Here is a 24,655-nt window from a genome sequence, read left to right on the forward strand (position 1 = left end):
AATACTACCATTTCGTTTGTACATTAAGATAATTTTCTGATGTTTCTTTTCGACTTAGGAGATTTAAACGAGATCTCGAAGTACCCACGTGCAAGTACGACATGACCCATGGCTTCCGTGAGTTTACAACCATATCATGATAAAGGAAGATACTATTGACTGAAAAGCAACTGGAAATGGAGATCCGAGGTGTGTATATAGTCTGTTTATTGTCTTAAAAGCATCATGACCGACGGTCTTTGAACTAGTGTGGTACAATTGCTCTGCGAACAATTTGCTGAGTGCAGACCGCAGATCACAAACCTTCAACCAAACATGGCAAGAATTCAATTGATGTCCAGTAATTTTTAAAAAAATAATCTTGAAATTTTTTATGAATTACAAGATAAAGGTAGTAAACAAATCCGAAAGATACTGCTGTGCCTATGCGAAATCACCCCCACCCCCTCAAAAGTCAAATGGTCTCCCCCTAAAATGGAGAATGGATACTATTTAACAATTAGATTGTGAGCTCGAGATTGCTATGAGGTGATAGCTGATGAGGCTGAAGGCTGAATCAACTACCACTTCATAGAAATCGATAGAGAATAACCTAACTGTTTTAGTAGAATTCTTACTAAAATTTACATCAAATAACTGTTTCCAGTTATTTCTTGACGTATTATTAAACTTTGCGCCTGAAAAAGATTGCTCGGATTGAATTGTCATTTAAAATTGAAGTTGTGTGCACACGCACATCAGCTTTTTTCAATAATTTCAACTTTTTTTAAAGTCAAGAAGCCGTAAATGTCCTTTGTTAAGCCTTATCAGAAATTTAATTATCCATTCCCATCAAAATGTTCCTCCAAAACTTTGGAAAACGAGAAAAACGTTTTCATTTCTTAGACGACCTCCAGCCACTGCACACTAATTACACAATAGAGTGTTTCTGTTGAGGAACTATTGACTGACAGTTGCCCCACAGAAATTTGATGTTCTTAAAGCAAATATGCTAGTTTTAGGAACATCAAATTTCCAAGAGGCAACTATCAGACTGATAGTTCCAAGACATAAACACTCTATTGTCTTTATTGTTCACCACTAAATTTTCTTCCGCATGCCAGTTCAAAAATCATATTGAATTATTTTCAACTTTTTTAGATGAAAGCCGTGAAAGCCAAATGTAAATTTAAAAAGGAAAATAAACAAAACCCACTTAGTACAATTTCATTTGTTTATTTTTTCTATAAGCTCGCTTGTTTACAGAAAATTTTTCACTTACGAGTACTATCCATCCGGGAATTTTCCTTGGATGGTTACCATGGGCTAATAGTGTCTCTCCGCGGATGAATACTATCCCGTCACATGATCAATTCAAACCAATAAGAGTCGCAGAAAATTTTGTGGTGAACTATAATGGCTGATAGTGTTCAATGGCACAGCCAATCAGATTACAGCATTTGCATTAGTATACTAGTAGAATTCTTCTAAATTTATTTAGTAGAATTCTACTAGTATACTAATGCAAATGCTGCAACCTGATTGGCTGAGCTACTCATATACTATCAGCCATTAGAGTGCAGTAGCTGTTGGTCTTCCAGGAAATGTGATGTTTTTATTGCTTTTCCGAAGTTTTGGAAGAAAGTTTTAGATGTGAACGGATAATTAAATTCCTGAGAAGACTAAAAGAAGGACATAAACGGATTCATGACTTTAAAAACTTGAAATTATTGAAAAACCGGTGTGCGTGCGTAAACAACCGCAAATTTACCAAGGACAATTCAATACCTGTGAATTTTGTTCAAGGGTAGTCTGGGAACTTCTGTCAAAGCCATCTTGGGTAGACTTCTGTTTCCTAGTAATACATCCCCTTTGGCACCAAAGACAAAGCGCGATGAACTTCAACAACTTGAGCCAGGATGAGAACCGCTGGACCACATAAATGACATTTGACTGCATCTCACTCAGATGTGTGTTGACAACAAAGGATTTTGACTCTTGTTTCACCTCCAGGTCATCACCAGACAGCTCTATACTGTGTTTGGGTAGGTTAATCCATTTGGAAGGAGGCTTTAAAAGGAAATCCAACGGTCATTTCAAATGAATGCATCTGCAGAAGTTCCTCATGAGGCATCGTCAGCTGGATTAGACTTGGATTCTATGTATCTCCATTGTGAAGGACTTGAGTCTTCTCTGATGATAGCAACACAGTTAGCGACGTAAGTGTGGAAGCATTTGGACTCATTCGCAATTTAGCACAGGACAGTGATGCTGTCAGTCCAGAAGGTAATTTTATCTATTAGAATTTCCAGGTCATTCTTCAACAACTTGTTTAAACGAACTGCCACAGTTACAGCTGCTAATTCCAATCTTGGAATACTCATCTGCTTAAAAGGGGCGAGGCGGGATTTTCCAACCAGAAAGGAGCAATGATGAACAAAGACAAGGACCATTAGTTTATCAGTTTTGTTACTGTCAAATGTTACCCTCTCCAATAAAGTCTTATTATTAATGAGCCTGACCATGTGAATTAACTTGCTGAAGATATGAGACAGCTCCATGAGTGCAGTGGGAAGCATTGCAGGAATGATGAATTTCAGTGATTACTACTTCTCCCAGATCGGCTCCCTTAACACATCTTTTCACTGAGAGCTGAGAAAGCTTCAGCAGATCAGCAAGCCAAGCCTGCCAACGAGATAAGTGTAAACACGGAATTTCATCGTCCCAACCGAGGCCTTTCCTGTATAAGTCCTGAAGGAGAAGCTTTGCTGGGAGAACGAAAGGCGCTGCCATGCCGAGCACATCGTAGACTGAGCTGACAACCAAGAGAATCCCATGCCTGGTACAAGGTTTATCCTTAATGTTCACTCTGAAACCGAACGGATCCGTCTCGACAAACCATGACACGCCCAAAGCTCTCTCTGTAGGAAGCGTATCCCATTCAAGATTAAGCTCCTTCATGTCCTTGGCTCTTTCTTCCAGTGGAATGGACTCTAAGACTTGTTGATCATTGCTCGCCCATTTAGTCAAATTGAATCCACCAATCTTGTATTGAATCTTGGTGAGGTCACCTTTGGACCACCAGAGGAATTGCAGGAAATCTCTATCTTCTTCTGCTATTTACTAGCATTTTCATGTTGCGGTTCCTTAACGGCAGTGAAACCTGGCAATGTCCATCTGCACACTGCACAACCGAGTCCTAGACATAGACATAGACATACTTTATTTAACGTGGACAAGTACACACTTAGCTGTTCGCTAGTTTCCAGGTGTTCCACGATTTAAATTAAGTAATGTACAACATTATAGGAGCCTAAAAAAAGGTATTCACATCAAGCTAATTTAAAAATCACTATAAAAAAAAGAAAAAGAACCCGAGCTAAAAGCGATAAAATATAATCAAAGTGTATTAAACATGAAAATCAGTTTGCCGAATCTTTTTCAAAAAGTCTTTTGAGCCTGCCATGGAATGAATATCACGAGGTAGTATATTCCAGTACTTTGCTGCTGCATAATGCCACAACTTAAGACCATATCTGATAGTGTTCATTTCAGGTATGGAAAGATTAAAATTTCTGCGAAGATTGTGGGCTGTTCTCTTCTCAGTTATAAGATTTTTGAAGCTGGATGGAGCCCTGCCTTGAATAATATTGTTCACAGTCAGTAACGTGTCTTGAGTGTGATGATTTTCTAAGGTTGATGTTGATCCAATGCGCCCTAAGAGTGCTTCGTACGTCGAGATCTTGCTGCTGTACACAAATCTCAAGGCCCTCGCATTTGTTCTTTCCAGTTTTGCTATATTCCTTCTTCCACAGTGATACCAAACCTGACTACAATAAGAGAAATATGGTAAAATAAAAGCTCGATACAAGGATTCCTTCATTTTGCAAGGTAGAATGTTCTTTAACCTGCTTAGAGCATTTGTTTGGCTCCCCACCTTGTGACAAATGTCCGCAATGTGTGAATCAAATTTTAGTTTTTTGTCTAAAGTTATGCCCAGTAGTTTTATCTCCTTGGATACTGGAATCTCTTTACCCGCACATTTGATGCTAATGCCACACTGATTAGCACTTCCTAGCAACATGGCGTTATATTTTGTCGGGTTGGCAATCATTCTGTTTTGTTTAAACCAAGAGGTGGCATTGAACAGATCTTGGTTAATCATGTTTTCTACTGTGCGGGGACATTCGTTTGAAGCATGTAAATTGGTGTCGTCTGCAAAGCTTAACAAGCTGCTCTCATTTATAGTATAGGCCAAATCGTTCATAAAAATATTAAAAAGAAGTGGTCCTAATATTGACCCCTGGGGTACACCACTACGAACGACATTCCACAATGAAAAACTGTTTCCCAGTTTGACTTGTTGGTAGCAATGTGAGAGGTAACTCTGAAGGAGGGACCATGATCTTTCATCTAGTCCGTTAAATCTAAGCTTTTCCAACAGAAGATCGTGAGGGATACAGTTGAATGCCTTGCTAAGGTCCAGTGTAGCAGCACCAATAACGTGGCTTTGATCAAGTTTTTCTTTCCACTCTTTGGTAAGTGTTAATAACGCCGCAGAGCAGCCATGCAATTTCCAATACGCAAACGTAAAATCGTGGAAAATGGTATCAAAATAACTACTCATCTGAGTATGGACAATGCGTTCAAACACTTTGTCGAATGTGGGCAGCACGGTGACAGGTCTAAAGTTTGCTTTGTCCAACACGCTGTCCTTTTTGTGTAAAGGTGTAATCTGACCATACTTCCACCCTTTGGGGACTTCTGCCATTGCAATAATAGTATTTATAAGATCACTTAGCGGTTCAGACACTAATGGTGCCACTGCTTTGACTGCGCATGGTGGAATTAAGTCATATCCCTGGGCTTTGTTTGCCTTGATGTTGTTGAGTATTTGCCTTACTTCGTGGTGATTTGTAAAACGAAAAGTAAAGCTCTTACTGGCTATACTGTTCGTAGGTAAGCAAGAGGCATGTGACTGATGTTGGAACGGTGTGTATGAATCGATTGTTAACCTATCGGTGATATTTGTAAAATAGTCATTAAAAATCTCTGCTACTTGAGCTTGATTGATAATCGTTCTGCTATTTTCTTTTAAAATGATCAAAACACTTTGCGCACGTTTCTTTGTGTGTAAAAGAGGACGTAGTGACTGCCAAAAAGCCCTGTAGTTTCCAGCACGTGAGCAGCACAGATGATCGAAATGTTTAACAACAGACTTTCGCCTCATGGAGACCATGCGATTTCTTTCGGTATGCTTCCCAGTCGTCTGTTTTCCTTGGTTTGTTAAATTTTCGTTTTAGATTGTTTCGCTTCCGAATGGCCTTTCTTATCTCCGGTGTAATAAATTTGGATTGGCCTGAAGTCGCCTTACGCTTTCTCATTCTGAGGGGTGCATGATCGTCAAGCACATCGGTATAATACAGGGCTGTCATTAAGGGCCGTAACCCGTAACACCTGTTACGGCTGAGTTCACTCGATGTTACGGGTGAAGATGTCGATTGATGGTACGAACATGCTACACTTACCTAATTTATTTTTAAACATTTACCTGTTGAAATAAACAGAACTGTTTCTTGGTGTCTTGCATCCTTGGTTCTACTATTTATATTTTACTCTGGAGATGAATTTTCAGTTTGCTTAATCGCCGTGAATTACATTTAGACACCATTTTAAGCAGCAAAACTTATTACGCAATGCGCTGCTCCTACCTTTTGAGAAATTCCGCCGACCGATGTAGAGTGTTGTCCAGGCTGATCGATCGTGTTTGGTCCCGCGCGTGTGTAGAGAAAGTTATGTTTTAATATGAATAAGAGAAAAGAACCCACGTCAAAACAGCCTGAGATCGACAGATTTTTTTTCTAAATCCCAACGGACCGATGGAAATGAGGAAGCTCACAAAACAGCCGGTCGAGGCGGTCGACAAATACCAGCGATCACAGCTTCAAGTACTGCGAGTACTTCAGCCGCACGGGGGCAACCTATAGAACCGAGTATTATGCTACAAAGAGTGGAAGAAAAATTTCCCGAGTCTAGAAATGGTTAAGCATTTCATTCTTATTACCACTGTAACGGAAAGAGATGTTCAATCCAGCTTATTTGAGCTCCTCTAACGGTAAGATAGCTTGGTAATGTAGAGATGTTATTATAATTTTTATTTCCCGTTTCACTCCCGTGTTTTGCATTTGACCATAATAACGAATAATTATAACTGTTAGCAGACATCAAACCATATTGCTGATTATGGACTGTCATTTATTTTTTTATTAAACAAGGAACACTCAAGTCTGTTGGAGATATTTTGTAACTTTATTCATTTGATCTCTGTAAATTAAGGTGCATGAATTTGAAATTATGCACTGTGAAAAACAAACAGTACTAAAATAAGGACCACTTGCATAGGTTGGTGCAACAAAGATGTTATTTCACTATTTGCTGATGATGTACTATAACATATTATCACTCTGTTTCATCAGCATTTTTGATTAGGAAAGTTGCCATTTTCATGCCCTAAAAAGCAGAAAAATGCATTTCCAGGGGTTTCATGTTCCAAAAATTTCTGGGGGGCATGCCCCCAGACCTCCCTAGATGCTCAGCCCCTTTTGGGCCTTCGGAATGTGGCCGTCGGGCATGTATTTCACTGCTACAGCTGATAACTTACATGCAACTGCTGCTTCAAAACTTAATGAGAGCCCTGGTATACATCTTTTCCCAAGCTCAACAGATGTCATTGATGTCTTCGAACACATACGCCACATTAAATGGCACACGTGCAAGGTCGTTATTAAAAGCATTTGCATTGAAGCTTTTAAAACACCTGCCTTTCGTAAAAACGGTCTCTGTTTTGGATAATTTCTTGTTAAGAATGGTGTAGACCAGTTTGTGATCACTCAGGCCTGTCTCCATTGTTCCTGATTTTAATGCAAATGTTGGAGAATTTGTTGCTATAATGTCTAAGCAAGACTCTCTAGAAATTGAAATCCTTGTTGGCTCATTTATGAGATTGTCCAAGCCGTAGATGTCACAGATATCTAAGAAAGCTCGACCTCTTTTCCAGCTGTCTTGTGGTTTTAGAATATCGCAATTAAGATCTCCCAAACATAACACACTAGCTCGGTTTGAAATCGCTGCGTCTAAAATTTCGCGCATGTTGCTCGTAAACGTCTGGTTGTTTACTGATGGTGGTTTGTAAACATTAAGTAAAGACATAAGTCGCTGTCCAAGCTGAATGTTGACGACAATGTTCATAAACTTGAGGTCATCCTTTGACATACTTAGACCATCAGAGTAAAGTGCGTCCACGAGATCAGTACAAGCTGCACACATAGGATGAGTCTCCTCAGATGTAATGACGAAACTAGAGCAAGGTACATACTTCTGCTTTCTCCCAGTTGGACCATTAATGACCCAGCCGAGGTCAACTCTGGTTGCATATGGACCTCCATCAGCAGCAGGGATTATTTCTTTCGGCTGCAAGGCATCAGGAACATTGCCTCCAATCAATAAATCCACTCCGGAATTCAGATTGGTTAAGTACACATGGCCCTGAAGGTGAGACTATCACTCCACATCCTCTTGCTTTGGGATTTCTTCCCTACCTACGGGCATAGCTGGTCTAGAAAGTAGTTCAGGCAGGAGGATGGCAACATTTCTGTCCAGATCAGATACACCAGGTTGTTAACATGAGCAGTGTCTACATCTTTTTTGCTATCCATGGTGGTTAGCTTCAGTCTTGTCTTCTTGCCGATGACAATTAGATGCTCCATCAGGTTAACTAAACAAAAGGTAGAATTGGAACCATTGTCCAGTAACGCATAAGTTTCGATGCACAGAGGACTTCCTTTAACTTTGACCTTTACCACCACTATAGGCAATGCAGTAATGGGGGAACCCTCCATCGTGGTTAGGCCACAGAATTGATCACCAGTGCTCTGGTTCATGTTCTGGACAGTGTTCGACTGGCTGTTCAAAGATTGAGGTCTGCCTTCTCCACCCTCAGTTCCAACAAAGCCTTGTTGTGTTCCGACTCCAGCAACAACTTCCGGGGTACTTGGATGCAACACAGTGGCATGTTTCCTATCACAGTGATTACAGGGTTTCTTCTTGTAGCAACCTTTGGACTGGTGGCTGCCACTCAAGCAAGAACAGCAAAGCCTCTGCTTCATCACGAAGTTGCGTAGATCAGCATCGGGCACTTTGGCAAAACTGGAACATTCAGCGAGAGTATGATCTGCATTGCAAAAGGGGCACTTCTTCTGGGAAGGGTTAGCTGAATTGGACGAATCACGACTGGATGTACTGGGAGGTGTCTTCTCAGTAATGGTAAAGAGGGCAATTTGCATGTCACCACACTTCTCAGATTTAGATCTCAGGCCTCTGTCCCTGTTATCCTTCTTTCCCTTTTCCAAGAAAGGGAGTTTTCCAAAGACTGGATAGGACAAAGCATGTGCCTTCTGCTCAACGAACAGGGAAATGTCATCAATACAAATGTCTCTCCCTTCAGTGTTGGGGATTCTGTCAGTGTTGTCATGGCAACTAGTGTCCAGCTTTGGAGGAAGTCTCTTGATAATCTGTCGCATGCAATCCGGGCTTTCAAACTTGCTGGAGTAACCAATAGCTTTAAGAGTGTTCGTACAACTGGCCAGCAAAGTGGCGAAACCTTCTAGAACTTTGGCATCTTCAGCCTTAATAGCAGGACCATTTGTCACTTTATCCACATAAGCCATTGCAATTTTATGCTTCTGACCGAATTTACTCTCCAAAAGCTTCCTTGCCTTTAGGTAGCCTGTTTCAGCGTTCGTGTAGAGACAGCTATGCCAGTCTATGCCTGTGTCTGCCAGTCATATGCTATTCTAGGTAATCTGACACTCTAGTCTCGATCACAGTTTCAAAGGCACAAAATGAAGGTTCAATTATCCAGCGGTTGCCACTAAACACGAATACGCATTTCCAGGGGAGCAAGTTTCTTTGTTGTTGGCTCACGAACTCTTTCATGACACAATTCTGTTGTGCAAGAATGTCATAAGCCATGTCACTCAGTCCAGATTTCTCAGAGCCTGAGATTGAACCACTTGCAGGGCTGTCATTAAGTTTTGAAGCAGCAGTTGCATGTAAGTGATCAGGCGTAGCACTGAAATACATGCCCGACGGCCACATTCCGAAGGCCCAAAAGGGGCTGAGCATCTAGGGAGGTCTGGGGGCATGCCCCCCAGAAATTTTTGGAACATGAAACCCCTGGAAATGCATTTTTCTGCTTTTTAGGGCATGAAAATGGCAACTTTCCTAATCAAAAATGCTGATGAAACAGAGTGATAATATGTTATAGTACATCATCAGCAAATAGTGAAATAACATCTTTGTTGCACCAACCTATGCAAGTGGTCCTTATTTTAGTACTGTTTGTTTTTCACAGTGCATAATTTCAAATTCATGCACCTTAATTTACAGAGATCAAATGAATAAAGTTACAAAATATCTCCAACAGACTTGAGTGTTCCTTGTTTAATAAAAAAATAAATGACAGTCCATAATCAGCAATATGGTTTGATGTCTGCTAACAGTTATAATTATTCGTTATTATGGTCAAATGCAAAACACGGGAGTGAAACGGGAAATAAAAATTATAATAACATCTCTACATTACCAAGCTATCTTACCGTTAGAGGAGCTCAAATAAGCTGGATTGAACATCTCTTTCCGTTACAGTGGTAATAAGAATGAAATGCTTAACCATTTCTAGACTCGGGAAATTTTTCTTCCACTCTTTGTAGCATAATACTCGGTTCTATAGGTTGCCCCCGTGCGGCTGAAGTACTGGCAGTACTTGAAGCTGTGATCGCTGGTATTTGTCGACCGCCTCGACCGGCTGTTTTGTGAGCTTCCTCATTTCCATCGGTCCGTTGGGATTTAGAAAAAAAATCTGTCGATCTCAGGCTGTTTTGACGTGGGTTCTTTTCTCTTATTCATATTAAAACATAACTTTCTCTACACACGCGCGGGACCAAACACGATCGATCAGCCTGGACAACACTCTACATCGGTCGGCGGAATTTCTCAAAAGGTAGGAGCAGCGCATTGCGTAATAAGTTTTGCTGCTTAAAATGGTGTCTAAATGTAATTCACGGCGATTAAGCAAACTGAAAATTCATCTCCAGAGTAAAATATAAATAGTAGAACCAAGGATGCAAGACACCAAGAAACAGTTATGTTTATTTCAACAGGTAAATGTTTAAAAATAAATTAGGTAAGTGTAGCATGTTCGTACCATCAATCAACATCTTCACCCGTAACATCGAGTGAACTCAGCCGTAACAGGTGTTACGGGTTACGGCCCTTAATGACAGCCCTGACTTGCAACACTCACCTGGTCGATAGCCGCCAAATTGACCCCTGCTTTAACTGATCCTTCCTCGCTTTTTTCCAGAAGGTACAAACTGAAAATTTTTAGTGCCATTGGTCCTCGTCACCTTGGTGTTGGAGGACACATCTGGACATCAACATGAGTGTTAGAGGCTGGCACTTTTTGGGAACAAAGTTTCCTGCTTCCGCTTGGGCATAAGCTTCCTCTCTAGCCAGAGCCTTAGCATATTCCTTTTTGAGGTTCAGCTCATCTTTCTTCAGCTGAAGCTTGTACTCTTGTTGTTTGAGGAGTAGCTCTGTCTCCTGAAGAGAATGGCGCTGATTTAAAGCAAGTACCTTGGCTCGAAGTCCGGTGATCTGGGCTGCCTCTTTTGCTCTTGCAGCTGATATAGAGCTTGTTTTAGAGAGGCTGCTTGACCTAGATCCACACTCAGAGGGTTTAGGCTTGTTTCGAAGACCAATTCCAACTTGAGAAGCACTGTCATCGGGCGTCACCAGGTTATCCTGAAGATTTGTTTCCGTAACCCGTAACCAATCATTTACCGTTCGACAGAAGAAATCCATACTACTTTCTATTTCAGTGAAATTGACCTCCGATTCTTGCCTTTGACCTTTGTCAATCAAAACTGCATGATACACGTGCTGGGCTTTAGCAAACTTGCAAAACAATGATGTATTTTCCGGCAGCTTTATTTTCAGTGCTACCAAATTGCTTTCATTGGTTAGAAGATTGTCAATCTCTCTCCATTTAGCAGATAAGGAACATAACCCTCCTCCTCTCTTCTTTCTTAGGTCTCGAATTTGTTCAAGTGACGCTCCTTTGTGATCCAAAGAAGAGTTAGGTTTAGGAACACGTGCACTTGTGTGTTGAACAGGTTGACTGCTCTTCCCTTCAGCATTCAACAAATGAACATCCGCATCATCAGAAGACATCGTGGTAGACCATACCCACAAACCCGATTCGTCTTTTACGAATAATGTTGCATACGCTTATTACACGTATCAAAATCTTGCAATAGAAGTTTAATTCCACCCAAACGTAGATTGAACACAGTAACTGAGCATAACAAAATTACAAACACGGGAATGAACATAAAATAACTAACAACGACCGAACATGAAGAATGCAGAAAACTGGCAAAGCGAAATAAACAAGGAAACTTTCAAGACAAATGTGACGAACCCAAAAACCAAAGAGGAACTGTAAAACTGAAGCAAATCCAAACAAGGCATATACAGAAACTAAAACTGCTACTAACTAAATAAATTATGCGTGAACCGAACATATAGAGTATGCAAATGAACATAACATGTACATAGGCCACCAAACAAAGGAAACTAATTACGTGAAAACTTGACACCAAACTCAAAGCTATTACTCAAATTCTGGCACCTACACAAATAGTTTGCTGATATACAAAGAACATTGGATTGATAGATTACCGACATTTCAGGGATGTACCAGTAATATTTGGCTGATATACCATAAACAATGATTTATTAGGGACTGGTAACCAAGATACCACTGGCTGTTGACTACATACCACTAAGGTAAAGGTTAAATCTGTATAGAAGCCAGATGGCCCACGAGGCCTGAGCTTATCCTGGTTTCTGTTGCCTGAAGCGACTAGGAGTATTTCTATTGCCCCCAGGGTTGCTCCCAGCATTACGTTAGCTGGTTCTCATTTATACACCTGGGTGGAGAGAGGCACTGCAAGAGTTAAGTGACTTGCCCATGAACACAATGCAATATCCCCTGCTAGGGCTCAAGCCCAGACCACTTGATCCAGAGACGAGCGCACTAACCATGAGGCCACTGCGCCTTCCACACAAACCACCCATAGTTGACCAATATTTACTAACAGGTTGGGGAGATACCAGCTACAGTTGACCAATATACCAAAGATAGTTCACTAATACACCACAGACAGATGACCAATATATTACTCACAGTTAACACATATATTACATACAGTTGGCCAATATACCATTGGCAGTTGATTTATACAGCAGCAGCTGTCAATTGATAGTTAACTAGCAGCTGACCTATGTACCATCAATATATCAGAGACACTTGCTGATATTTAAATGACCCTTATTTACCAGAGACAATTGACCAGTGTTCAGCTTACTATTTATTTTAAGCTTCGTTTCGTATACAAATATCTCAAATTTGAATTAAAACAGCCCTTGTAGGTTTTAATTGAAAATGTTATTCCATTTTTCAGGTAGAAGAGATGGATATTCAGCTGCAACAGCCATATTTTCGCAAGGCTCAGCAACATGAATGAGGAAAAGATGGACTGGATTTTTAATGAGACAAAGGTGAGCAGTAGTTGCAGCTTTTGGACCGTGACAATGTCTTAATCAACTTAACTAATATGGATAGTGTTATGTAATGTGTTAAAAGTTGACTTTAAGTATAGAATTATTTTATCTCTGATACATATGTATTGGTGGATATGTACTTGGACCGATATATTTACATGTAGTAGTTCACCAATATTGTTCACAGACACATTACCTCTAATTTTCCAATACTTTGATCACCGATACATAGCCGATTTACTACCATCAGCTGGGTTAGGTACATGTATGACAGATACTGCTATTCAACTGATGCCTAACTGATGTATGTACCAAACGCACTTAACAAATATGCATGGACACACTTTATTTAGACACGGTCGAAACATCAGTTACAAGATCGAGATTTTAAAAAAAGCCGATTTACATGTTTGCCGTGTGGGAGTACAAGGAGGACAGTTGGTGATTTATCTCATTTCTAAAGTTAATAAAAGATCTAATGGCTCTGACGTTGGATGGAAGGCTATTCCACAAATATGCCCCACTGTAGCAGCAACTACGTTTCAATAAATTGGGGTTGGCAGAGCCAATTTGTTTTCAATATTTCTGAGTCCATGGTCCGTGCTGAAGGGCTTAAATAGGCCTAGAGTCCAGGGCTCGAAAAAAACTTGAATTCCAGCTGCCCTTGGGACAAGTATGTCTCAAATATTTCTTGCCGTGGGCAAGCCTTAGTTTGCTCTTTTTATGATTTAGTTGCATTGGCAGACAACTTGCCTGATGCCTTGCCCATCAGGCAAGTCAGAATGAAAAGGTACTTCCTCAGAAGGAGAATCTACTTGTTCTGGACAACTGGACGGCACTATTTTTGGCACTTGACTGATAAACCACCAACTAATATAGCCCGTGTTTTCAAGAAAGATGTTTACCTTGGTTTTGTTTTAACTTTCCTGAAGTGAAATTTTTAAATGTGTAAACACCGTAGTAAACCCCCTTAAATGGCAGCAAAATCAAAAGTAAGTCAACCCAGGTTTGTCGATAGTTGAACGCCTCATCAGGCATGGTTTAGCTTAGTAACAGACGGTAACTGAGGAAAAGCAGACATTGTCGCTACATCTTGGCAGCAAGTGTTCACGAGTTCAGTGCGTAAAGAAGAGAAAAAAAGACAAAGATTCCCCCTAATAAAAGTAGGTTTCAAGTCAATGGGCAAGAAAAGCTAAATTAACTCTTACGAGTTTAGGCAAAGAAAGTCCAGACAATTGTTTCCCTTTCACTCTCGAGTGTCATAAGCATTTCCTTTCTGTTAGAGGCTCAGTTGCTCAACAGCAGGGTACATGCAGGCACAAGAAGAAGACCTGTTGGTCACAAAGAGAAAGAGAGAGAGAGAGAGAAAAACATCACCGATTCCCCTGAAACATGGCAAACGTGCACAACATCACTATTATGTTAACTAAGTGCAGCAGTTTGATTAAACTGTCTATTGTTTACGAGATATGTCAATCAAACTGTCAAATTTGTGGTAAGAATATACATCAAGTTTGATCACTTGTTGCAAGCTAGAAACAACTTGAAATGACATTATATTTCTGCATAGAGTAGTTCAAACCCTTAGAAATAAAACGTTGAGTAAACTTCCGTGGCTTATTTTTTTGGCCAGGAGCTAAATTTCAACTCACCCTAGTCAAGTCATATCTAAACAGTAGGGTCTTTTAAGGGCCCATTAACCGATTTATGTGCGCCCTTGCGTGCGTTGCTAAGGAGGTGAAATTTCACTTCCGGTTACTTAAGTCAGCCCGAGGCAGAAAATAAAAATAATTCAATAACTTCCAAATTCGCACACATTTTAGTTGTTTTTCTTCGTGTTTCACAAAATGCAAAGTAAAAAAAGTACAAGCAAAGACAAAATAAGAGAAAGACAGAAAAACAAGAGCAATAGAAAGAGAAAAACTAACTCCGTGTGGCTTTGTTTGATCTTACCAAAATGTGCTGGTGGTGTAAAGTGTGCACACGCTGATAGGGTAACTTCCAATATATATCAGGCGCACTTCCAGTTTCTTTAAATGCTAAAGGAAACCCGGTTTTTCCTTAAATCCAGCCTTTTTTGACGGACTTAAATTAAAGGCAACGTTGGAAACATAGCTATGCATTCTTTTTTCAAAATCATGCTGTTTTCAAAAAATTGCGAACTTTTTAATATTTTGAAATTCTCTCAAAATTTGACCTTTTAGAAATGAAACAAAATCTATGCATAGTGCAATGAGGATTTAAATTAAAATATTAAATCAATGAAAAAAATTCCGATAAAGTAATTTGCCTGGGAGCCTTTGCATTTTTTCAGTATTGGTCACATGACTATGGGCGTGGACTGATGAGGTCATCACTAGTGTTGCTGATCATGAAAAAGTTAAAACACATGAAAAAAACTCTGAAGTAGCTCAAAATGACGAGGTTATATGAGAATAAATTTTCCCTAGCAACGGCTTGAAAAGATTGGTTAATGGGCCCTTAAGTTGGTGTTTGAAGTGATGCGGCCTGTTTTTCCAATCAAATTTGGAGCTATCTAAAGCTTGCCAAAGAAATGATCTTTCAGTTTGAAAAGCAAAAACTCTGTGAAGGACGCTGTTGGAAAACCTCTCTTTGCATCATTTACTAATGTTTGTTTGTGACAATATGCAAATTAGCTCGACATGGAATTACTGTCAGAATGTTCATTGTTTGTTAGTCTATACTTTAAAAAACTGTATCCATCAACACCGTGATTGATTGTGACTTTTTAATTGTGGATTTTGTAGATGTACACTACTGATTTCTTTCACTCGTCCATTGTTTTTTCTTTTCACTATACTTTTTATAGCGGAGCTCGGGCGGCCCAAAGGGCCGCTAAGCGGAGGCCCATACTCATATAGGAAAGAAAAGAAAACCCACGAGTTGATTTTTTTGGGGGACTGGGGCTGACCATCATGGTGTCGAGCTCACTGCTTCTATAGCTCCACAAACTATGGCGATTTAATGATTTGTAAGCTGAAGTTTTGGTTATGCATGGTGAACAAAAAGGTTAGATGGACTATTTCTACACAAATATTTGGCTGATGTAGCTGGACCTGGATTTTAAAGATGCCACCGAAGGAAAAAAAAGTGGCCACGAGGTTCAAGTTCATCGACCGGGGAGGCTGACGAAATTCTTGAGAGGCTGTTAAGCATCCAAAATCGCATTGAAAATGGATTTACAAAGATTTACGATGAAATAGAAACTTTGAAGACTGAACTAAACCACAATATCAAGTCTGTTAAAGAAGAACTGGGTGAGACAACAAAATCTCTAAATGCCGTATGGGAAGAAGTTCGATTGCTCAAAGAAGAGAACAAAGAGCTAAAAAAGCAACTTGACAGCACCACTAAAAAGAGTGATACTTTAGAGAAGAAGGTCGAAACCCTAAGGAGCGACTGGTAAAACAGGAGGATTACTCAAGAAGGGAAAATTTACGTTTTTATAATATCCCAGAAGAACCAAATGAGATGAACAAAGAATGTTTTCAGAAGCTGAGGCAAGTTTTGACCGAGCTCGGAGCGCCTTCAGATGTCAAATTTCATGGGGTTCATCGTACAGGAAAGCCAAATGTGGGCACACGAACACCTTCAACATCGAATGAAGAAGAGATACAGGGACCACCTCGCCCGCGACCAATATTAGCCCGTTTTCTATCGCGTATGGACTGCGATTTGGTGTGGTTTAAGAGAAAGGAATTGCTGAAGAGCGCCCGTTTCCCGACTGTATTTATCGACAAGGATCTCTCTCCAGAATCTGCTAAAGACCGAGCTAAATTATGTGCTGCCTTTAGGAAAGCTAAACAACTGAACATTGCTAAGGTACTACTCAGAGGTAAAAGTCTAATTATAAATAGTAGTAAATATTCTGTAGACACATTACCAGAGTACTCGCTGCCAAGCGAGCAATCAACTACTCCTGAGTAAAAACCTTTGATTGACTTTATTTCCATTTTATTTTGTAAAGCCGATGATCGGCTTTTATCGTTTAAGGCGCCACCAAACCTCTCAACTGATAGGCAATTTATAAGTCTTAACTTTGCTTTGGTGTCGCTAAAATTGCGATGTAAATGGTAATTAGAATTGCGATAAAATTCTTGCATACCAAAATTTAACGGAATGAAACACCAAAACATTTAATTCGCCAAAGTTTTTTCATTAGCACCTAACATTTTTGTTTTGTTTTTATAACAATAGCTGAATAAGTCCAAAGTCCCAAGGGTCCAAACCAAGGTTCAAATCTTGAGACCCTTTTACCATCTAATCAGTTTAGTTTTTTGTTTTAATATGTGTTTAAAATGTCTATTTAGTGAGTGTACGTGTTATTGCTTCTATGTATACTGCATAGACTTTTCTTTTGGAGCTGCCAGTTAGGAAACAGCTCTTTTGAGTCAAATAATGATTATACAATGGCAAGCAAAAAGGAGAATGTGAATTTTAAACTTCTTTCGCTTAACGTACGTGGAATCCGTTCGCTCGAAAAAACGGAAAGCTTTGTTTATCTGGTTGAATAAGCAAAAAGCAGACATTATTTTCCTCCAAGAAATGTACAGTTCAGTAGAAATCGAGAATATATGGAGAACCCAATGGAATGGGAAAATGTTTTTCGCGCATGGATCAAATCACAGTTGTGGCGTTATAACACTCGTTAGAAATGATTTAGATTTTGAAGAAGAATCCTGCAAGTGTTACCAAAATGGTAGATTTATAATTTTGAATGCGTCTGTGCAAGGAGTTAAATATGTCTTTGCCAACATCTATGCACCAAATAAGGTACGTCATCAATGTACTTACTTTAAAGATTTATATGAAAAATTGGACGACATCATAACAAGCGCTGAACAAAACGTTATCATTGGAGGTGACTTCAATGTCACTTTTGATTCAAGTCTGGACTGTTTGGGTGGTTCACCAGCAAAAACAGAATTGGTTAAGATTCTTGAAGAAATCTGTTTGGATCTGGATTTGATCGATATCTGGAGAGTAAGAAATCCGAAAGAGAGGCTGTTTACTCTGAAGCAAACCAAACCTTTGATCCAAAGAAGACTAGATTTTTGGCTGATTAGTGACACCTGCCAAGATGAAGTCGAAGAAGTTAAAATTATACCTTCTATAAAGTCAGATCATTTAGCATTTACATTAATTTTTAATGGCATAGAAGAACAAAAGCATGGTCCATCTCATTGGAAATTCAACTCTACTTTGACTAAGGATGACGAACATGTAAAACTTATTAGTGAAAGTGTACCCGTTTGGATTGAGGAATTTAAAGAGGTCAATGACAAAAGAGTGCTCTGGGATCTTATAAATATGGAATCCGACAAGTTTCTATAAAATATAGTAAAGGGAAAGCATGGCTAAGAAAAGACAAATTGCTAGAAATAGAAACACTTCTTAAAGTGTACCAGGAAAAATGCCCTACTGATCCATCAGCAGAAAATATTGAGCAGCTTGAAATTCTTCAAAGTAAGTACGATGCACATTTTGATTACCTTTCGAAAGGAGCTATTATTCATTCGAGAGCGTCCTGGTACGAGAAGGGTGAAAAAAATAATAAGTACTTTCTAAGCTTAGAATCTCATAAAAAGGCCAAAAGTTGTGTCCATAAAGTTTTTACTAAAAAAGGAACTTTAAGCTCAGACCCAAAGAAAATTATGAATGAGATTGAAGATTTTTACACAGATTTATACGGTCTCGAGAGTAACCTACCAGAATTTGCAGATTCCTTTTTTCAACATTCTGCAATTTCTAAACTCTCACCAGATAGAGCAGCAACTTGTGAAGGAAAGCTAATGGTGGAAGAATGTTTTAAAAGCCTACAATCCTTTAAAGAAAACAAATCACCAGGAAATGATGGACTTACTGTAGAATTTTATAAAACATTCTGGGGTGTTCTGGGTAATCTTCTAGTAGAAAGTCTAAATTGTGCTTTTGGCTACAGTGAGTTATCAAATTCACAAAAGCAAGCGATTATAACTTTGATAGAAAAGAAAGGAAAAGACAGAAGACATATTTCCAATTGGAGACCAATCTCGTTAATAAATGCGGATGCAAAGATTGGATCAAAAGCAATTGCAAGAAGACTTCAGGGGGTTTTACCTGATATAATACATCATGATCAAAATGCTTATGTTAAAGGAAAGTCTATCTTTGACGCAGTTAGAAGTATTGACGATATTTTATAATTTACTGAACAGAAAAAGATCAAAGGTTTTATGCTAGCAATTGATTTTAAAAAAGCGTTTGATTCGCTTAACAGAAGTTTTATGTTTGAAACGCTGTTAACTTTTAACTTTGGCCCTTCCTTCGTGCGTTGGATTAGGACTTTTTATCAAAATATAACAAGTTCAGTTATGAATAATGGTTTTTGGACTGGCCCATTCAACGTACGGAGAGATGTTAGACAAGGTGACCCCCTATCAGCGTATTTGTTTATTATCTGTCTTGAAATTCTTACTATCTCTGTGCGTGAAAATAACAATATCCAGGGGATTCAAGTCGATAAGGAAGAAATTAAACTTGAAATGTTTGCCGACGATGTTACAGCCTTTGTAAGAAACAGGAGATCTCTTGAAGCCCTTCTCTGCACTACTGACTTGTTTAGTAAGTGCTCTGGACTTGAAATCAACTCCGAAAAAACTGAATGTATGCTTTTGGGTAATCGAGTCTCCTTGGCAGCAATGGATGTCATTCCTCCAAAAACATCCGAATTAAAGACACGGTTAAAATTTTAGGTGTTTACTTTACTTACAATGAAAGTCAAAGAAAAAAGTTAAATTTTGATGAAATTCTTAAATCCATTAAAGAAAAGTTGCAAAGGTGGAAGTGGAGGGACCTTACCATTCTAGGAAGAATTCAGATTGTAAAGACGTTTGTGACACCATTGTTCATGTACCGAGCCAGTTTAATTTGTGTGCAAAAAGATACCGTAATGGAAGTCAACAGATTACTCTTCCAGTTCATCTGGAAAGGAAACGATAAAGTCAAACGTTTATCACTTGTAAGTGATATCGATAAAGGTGGACTAAAAGCGCCTCACGTAGAATCGATTATTAAAAGCCAAAGGATCATGTGTTGCAAGAAATTTGCCGATGATCAACAAAGTAATTGGAAGATTATTCTTTCCCATTACCTAAAAATGTGGGGTCGAAACTACTTCTGCGCTGTACTTTTGACTTAAAGAAATTGCCTATTAATTTACCCATTTATTTTGAAGAATGTCTGCGATGTTTTGCAGTAGAATGTAGAATAACTGAGTAGAATAACTGAACAAGCACTTTGTCAAGAAATACACAACAAGTTTATTTGTATACAAGTTAGGTCCATTTTCTACGAAGAGTTATTTAGAAAAGGAATTATTACACTTGGGGATCTTACGACTAAAGAAAATGCAGTATTCACAGGGTTTCAAATTATTACAAGCTCTTCGCTTACATCCAAAGAAAAGTTTCAGCTAATGGCGATAATAGACGCATTACCTGCACAGTGGCGACAACATTTAAAAAACACACATATAAAGTGAGGGTTCTGGCGCAGCGCTCACGCACACTGTGCAAGCGTAACGCAACTCCTCATCTCAAAGATTCGGAGTTGCGTCACGCTTGCACTGTGTGCGTTCGCTTGCGACCAGAACTCTCACTTTATATGTGTGTGTGTACAAAGAACATCAGTTGTTGAAAGCAAAGCTCGACAAGGATACAGCGTGTTGCGTGAGCACTGCGCCAGAACGGTGAGTGTATGTACGCACCAGTGCACCAGTAAAATTTGGCGAAAAAGCGGGTCCAGCAAAGCTGCAACGTCCGTAATCAATATGCGCGGACGTGCCTTTCACTGGTATATATAGAAAACCGCACCAGAAAAATTTTCCCATTGGAGAAGTGCACGCTCAGTGTATACTGTGCCGACATGGCTGCCTGTGGACTTTCCGAGGCCATCCAAAATCTCCCTCCAGAGCTCCGTGAGATGATTTTCAAGGAGTACATTGCGAAAAAAATCAAGGAAAAAAAAGAAATGGGGTGGGGGAAAGTACACGAAAATCTTAAAAAACTACCGTTTTGCGAACTGAAGCAGCAAATAGCCCGCATGATAATATGTTTCGATGATCCAGACTGTCCTTTCGAAGGGAAATGTTCTCGCTGTTTTGATGAGGGAAATGTTCATGAAATGCGGAGGTCCGAGTTCAGTGGGTTTATAATTCCATGTTCTTTGGGTGCTTATGATTATCACGAATTATTTCTTACCGACTACATAATGTTTTAGCGAAAAGCATCATCCGCCAAAGCCATTGCGGCGACGGCGCTGCGCCGGGGGTACAACTCACAACAAAGGAGTGTGACATGTTAGAAACAAGCGAGCACGTTGTTATACCACCAGAGCCAGGGATGGCACGAGCCCCAAACAAGTGTGGGTGGCTGATGCGGGGCCGGAAAGAAAGCTGCAGGCTTTCAGAGGCCATTCAAAACCTCTCTCCAGAGCTTCGTGAGATGATACTCAAGGAGTATCTCGCGATAAAAAAGAGGCAAAAAAAGGAAATGGGCTGGGATGAGGTACATGACGAGATTGAAGAGGCACCGATCTGCGAAAAACGATCAAGAATTGTAAAGGTCATGTTTTGCCGTAAATGCAACTCTTGTGGCATAAACGGGCTCTGTTACGAGTGTTATAAAAATGCAGAAAAACATTATCTTGCCTACCCCATGTATGATGAGAACGACCACGCCGAAATCTTTCAGAAATTTTACTAACTGACAAAGCTTTATCTTTGTTTTTATCTCCCAAGGAGGCCGAACCTTCTATTTTCAAAGTGTCCCAACGCACTTTCGGAATCGGGTCTTCGAAATAGATAGTCTGCCCGTTCTGTTGCGTGGCAATAGTGAGAACAACCATTTTATATTCAACAAATAAAATTGTGTTCAAATAATATGGCAAATGTGTGGAAAGATCCAAACATTGTGATAAAAGACGCAATAGCCAAGACAAACGCATTGATAGAATTTGCAGCACATTTCCCCAAGGCCGATAGATCCCGTTTCATCGCTCAGGGGAATACAGACGGAAAAAACGTTACAGAAGAAATCTTTTTCAAAGAGGGCCCAGGCTCCCTTCAAAGCGTCTTCGGCTCAGACAAAAAATGTTGGAGCGAGGAAATGAAAAAGGCGTTGGGTTTGGAAGACAAGCGCTCGGGGGAAATTGGAAGGTTTCCTTACCAGCTGGCGCCGCTTGGTTCAAAAGTTTCCTTGCCCATCCCTGCCGTACCTTTCGACGGCAAAGCACAAAGTTTGAAAAAAATATTCGATACCCCCATCCAAATATATGTCACGCCTGAACAATATTTTACGACAAAATTCCGAGAAATATTTGAAAAAACCAAACTCAGGCACATGTCGGCAGTCGAATCAAAACGCTGGCTGGGAGGGCCTGACATGAAATATTGGCCACAGCAGCTCAACTTCGCGGTTTTCTGCTTGACACAGGGGTGCGGAGTTTCTCGCGAAAAATTTTCCCATTGGAGAAGTGCACGCTCAGTGTATACTGTGCCGACATGGCTGCCTGTGGACTTTCCGAGGCCATCCAAAATCTCCCTCCAGAGCTCCGTGAGATGATTTTCAAGGAGTACATTGCGAAAAAAATCAAGGAAAAAAAAGAAATGGGGTGGGGGAAAGTACACGAAAATCTTAAAAAACTACCGTTTTGCGAACTGAAGCAGCAAATAGCCCGCATGATAATATGTTTCGATGATCCAGACTGTCCTTTCGAAGGGAAATGTTCTCGCTGTTTTGATGAGGGAAATGTTCATGAAATGCGGAGGTCCGAGTTCAGTGGGTTTATAATTCCATGTTCTTTGGGTGCTTATGATTATCACGAATTATTTCTTACCGACTACATAATGTTTTAGCGAAAAGCATCATCCGCCAAAGCCATTGCGGCGACGGCGCTGCACCGGGGGTACAACTCACAACAAAGGAGTGTGACATGTTAGAAACAAGCGAGCACGTTGTTATACCACCAGAGCCAGGGATGGCACGAGCCCCAAACAAGTGTGGGTGGCTGATGCGGGGCCGGAAAGAAAGCTGCAGGCTTTCAGAGGCCATTCAAAACCTCTCTCCAGAGCTTCGTGAGATGATACTCAAGGAGTATCTCGCGATAAAAAAGAGGCAAAAAAAGGAAATGGGCTGGGATGAGGTACATGACGAGATTGAAGAGGCACCGATCTGCGAAAAACGATCAAGAATTGTAAAGGTCATGTTTTGCCGTAAATGCAACTCTTGTGGCATAAACGGGCTCTGTTACGAGTGTTATAAAAATGCAGAAAAACATTATCTTGACTACCCCATGTATGATGAGAACGACCACGCCGAAATCTTTCAGAAATTTTACTGAGCGGCTACGATATAACCTCCGGCCGAATTACATTTAAAATCTATGGTTTCATTTGCATATGATAAAACATGCTTGTCAGTGTTCACTTGATTGCGTTTCTTTTGAATGAATATTTCACGCCTGAGTGGCAGAGACAAGTGCGTGATATTACACGCGAAGTTGTTGATTGCTTTCATGACGCGGTTCCGGTTGAGGCGATACAGCTTCCCGTTGCGAATTCCTGAAGGCTACAGTTTAAGTTTGTTGCATTCCTCTTGGCTTCAGTTGAAGCGATCAGGAATTTTCAAAGCCATCAGGAATGTTGAAGTCAAAAGGAATTTTACAGGCGGATTTCTATTTTTTGTCCACAGTTTGTTAGAATATGGTATTTCTTCTCGGCCTGGCCAATAAAAATGGCACTTTTCACCTTTTTTCGAAAAAAAATTGGGCACGAAACGTGATAGAACAAAGAGACTTCACCAGAACGATAAAAAGAAACAGCTGATCGCGGGGTTTTCCCTATTTCGCACGTGACTGCGTAAGTGAGTAACCTTCTCGAAAGTTCAAGGCTATTTTTGTGACATGATAAATACACAATCACATGTTTTTGATAAGACAAAGAGAGAGTTTTGTGTTTTTTCGCTCAAAATTTAGTTCAAATCTGGTGTTTACTCTGCATTTTTTTTTCTATATTCCTGAACCTGGTCCCGAACCTGGTTTCTTATTTTTTTGATATCTGGCTGGATTGGACTTGTCTGTATTTGAGCAAAGTTCGAGCGTAAAGTATCTTTAAGCTGGCTATATTTCTGCATTTCACGTGTGATCAGTTGAAACTCCGTGTCAGAAACCTGATTATCATTAAGAGCCTGTGAGACGGCGAGGTTAATCGAGTCATGTTTCGCAATAGCCAGAGAATGGATTCTGGAGTGCTTATTGACTTTGCGTTCAAGCTTCTTGTTGACAACGGACAGGCCAGTGAAAACTGCACCAGATAAAGCGGCAATCCCGGCAACAGGCGCGCCGACAACAATTCCAACACCAGTGAGTGATGTTGCGACAGCCCCAGAAGACAGAACTGCTGTGAAGGCGGTAAGGCCAACCACGGAATAGTGAAGCGCTTTCTGGGCTTTTTTGTATTTTTTCAACACAAGCCTGTAATGCTCGACCTCAGCAGAAATTTCTTTTTCAATTCTGCTGATCTCGGTTAGCCGGAAATTCTCGGCATTCATCGTTTCGGGAAGGCTTGGATAGATGTCAGGCGGTGCACTTGGTGGCAACAGATTTGCCGAAGACATCGCGTATATATAGAAATTTAATTTAACTCTAATTCAAAAAGAAGAGGAAAGCCCTTGAAATCAAAGAGTTCGCCATTTTCATCTTTCACGCTAATGGTGATGCTATTTATGGACTGGTCTGTAGAGCAGTCTCGCAAAACCTGTTGCGGAGAACCCTGGTAGCTCACCTTTTCATAAGGATTCCCTTTCACATCAAAGAAGGCTAATACATCTGACCTTTTGCCATTGAACAGATTCCGTTTTGTGTCGATCAAATCACAATGAATAAAATATGTCGTTGAAGCTGTAAGCCTTTTTACAAATGTTATAAGACT

At 40.0% G+C, this 24,655-nt stretch overlaps 1 protein-coding gene across 3 annotated transcripts in view; it reads left to right on the forward strand.

Annotated features, from left to right (window-relative positions):
- LOC145502524 (DALR anticodon-binding domain-containing protein 3-like) overlaps positions 1-16,703 on the forward strand; it is a 39,480-nt gene extending 22,777 nt beyond the window's left edge. Inside the window, exons 16-19 of one of the 3 annotated variants that reach the window (XR_014051353.1) lie at positions 59-189; positions 1,993-2,265; positions 12,567-12,663; positions 15,497-16,703. The gene's annotated coding sequence lies outside the window, so the exon portion shown is untranslated. Of the gene's footprint in view, positions 1-58; positions 190-1,992; positions 2,266-12,566 lie in introns of all 3 variants that reach the window. The other 2 variants (XR_014051351.1, XR_014051352.1) reach the window with 2 other exon arrangements.
- The last annotated feature ends 7,952 nt before the right edge of the window (positions 16,704-24,655 follow it).

This window comes from Orbicella franksi, chromosome 11, assembly GCF_964199315.1.
Source record: "Orbicella franksi chromosome 11, jaOrbFran1.1, whole genome shotgun sequence".
NCBI lineage: Eukaryota > Metazoa > Cnidaria > Anthozoa > Scleractinia > Merulinidae > Orbicella > Orbicella franksi.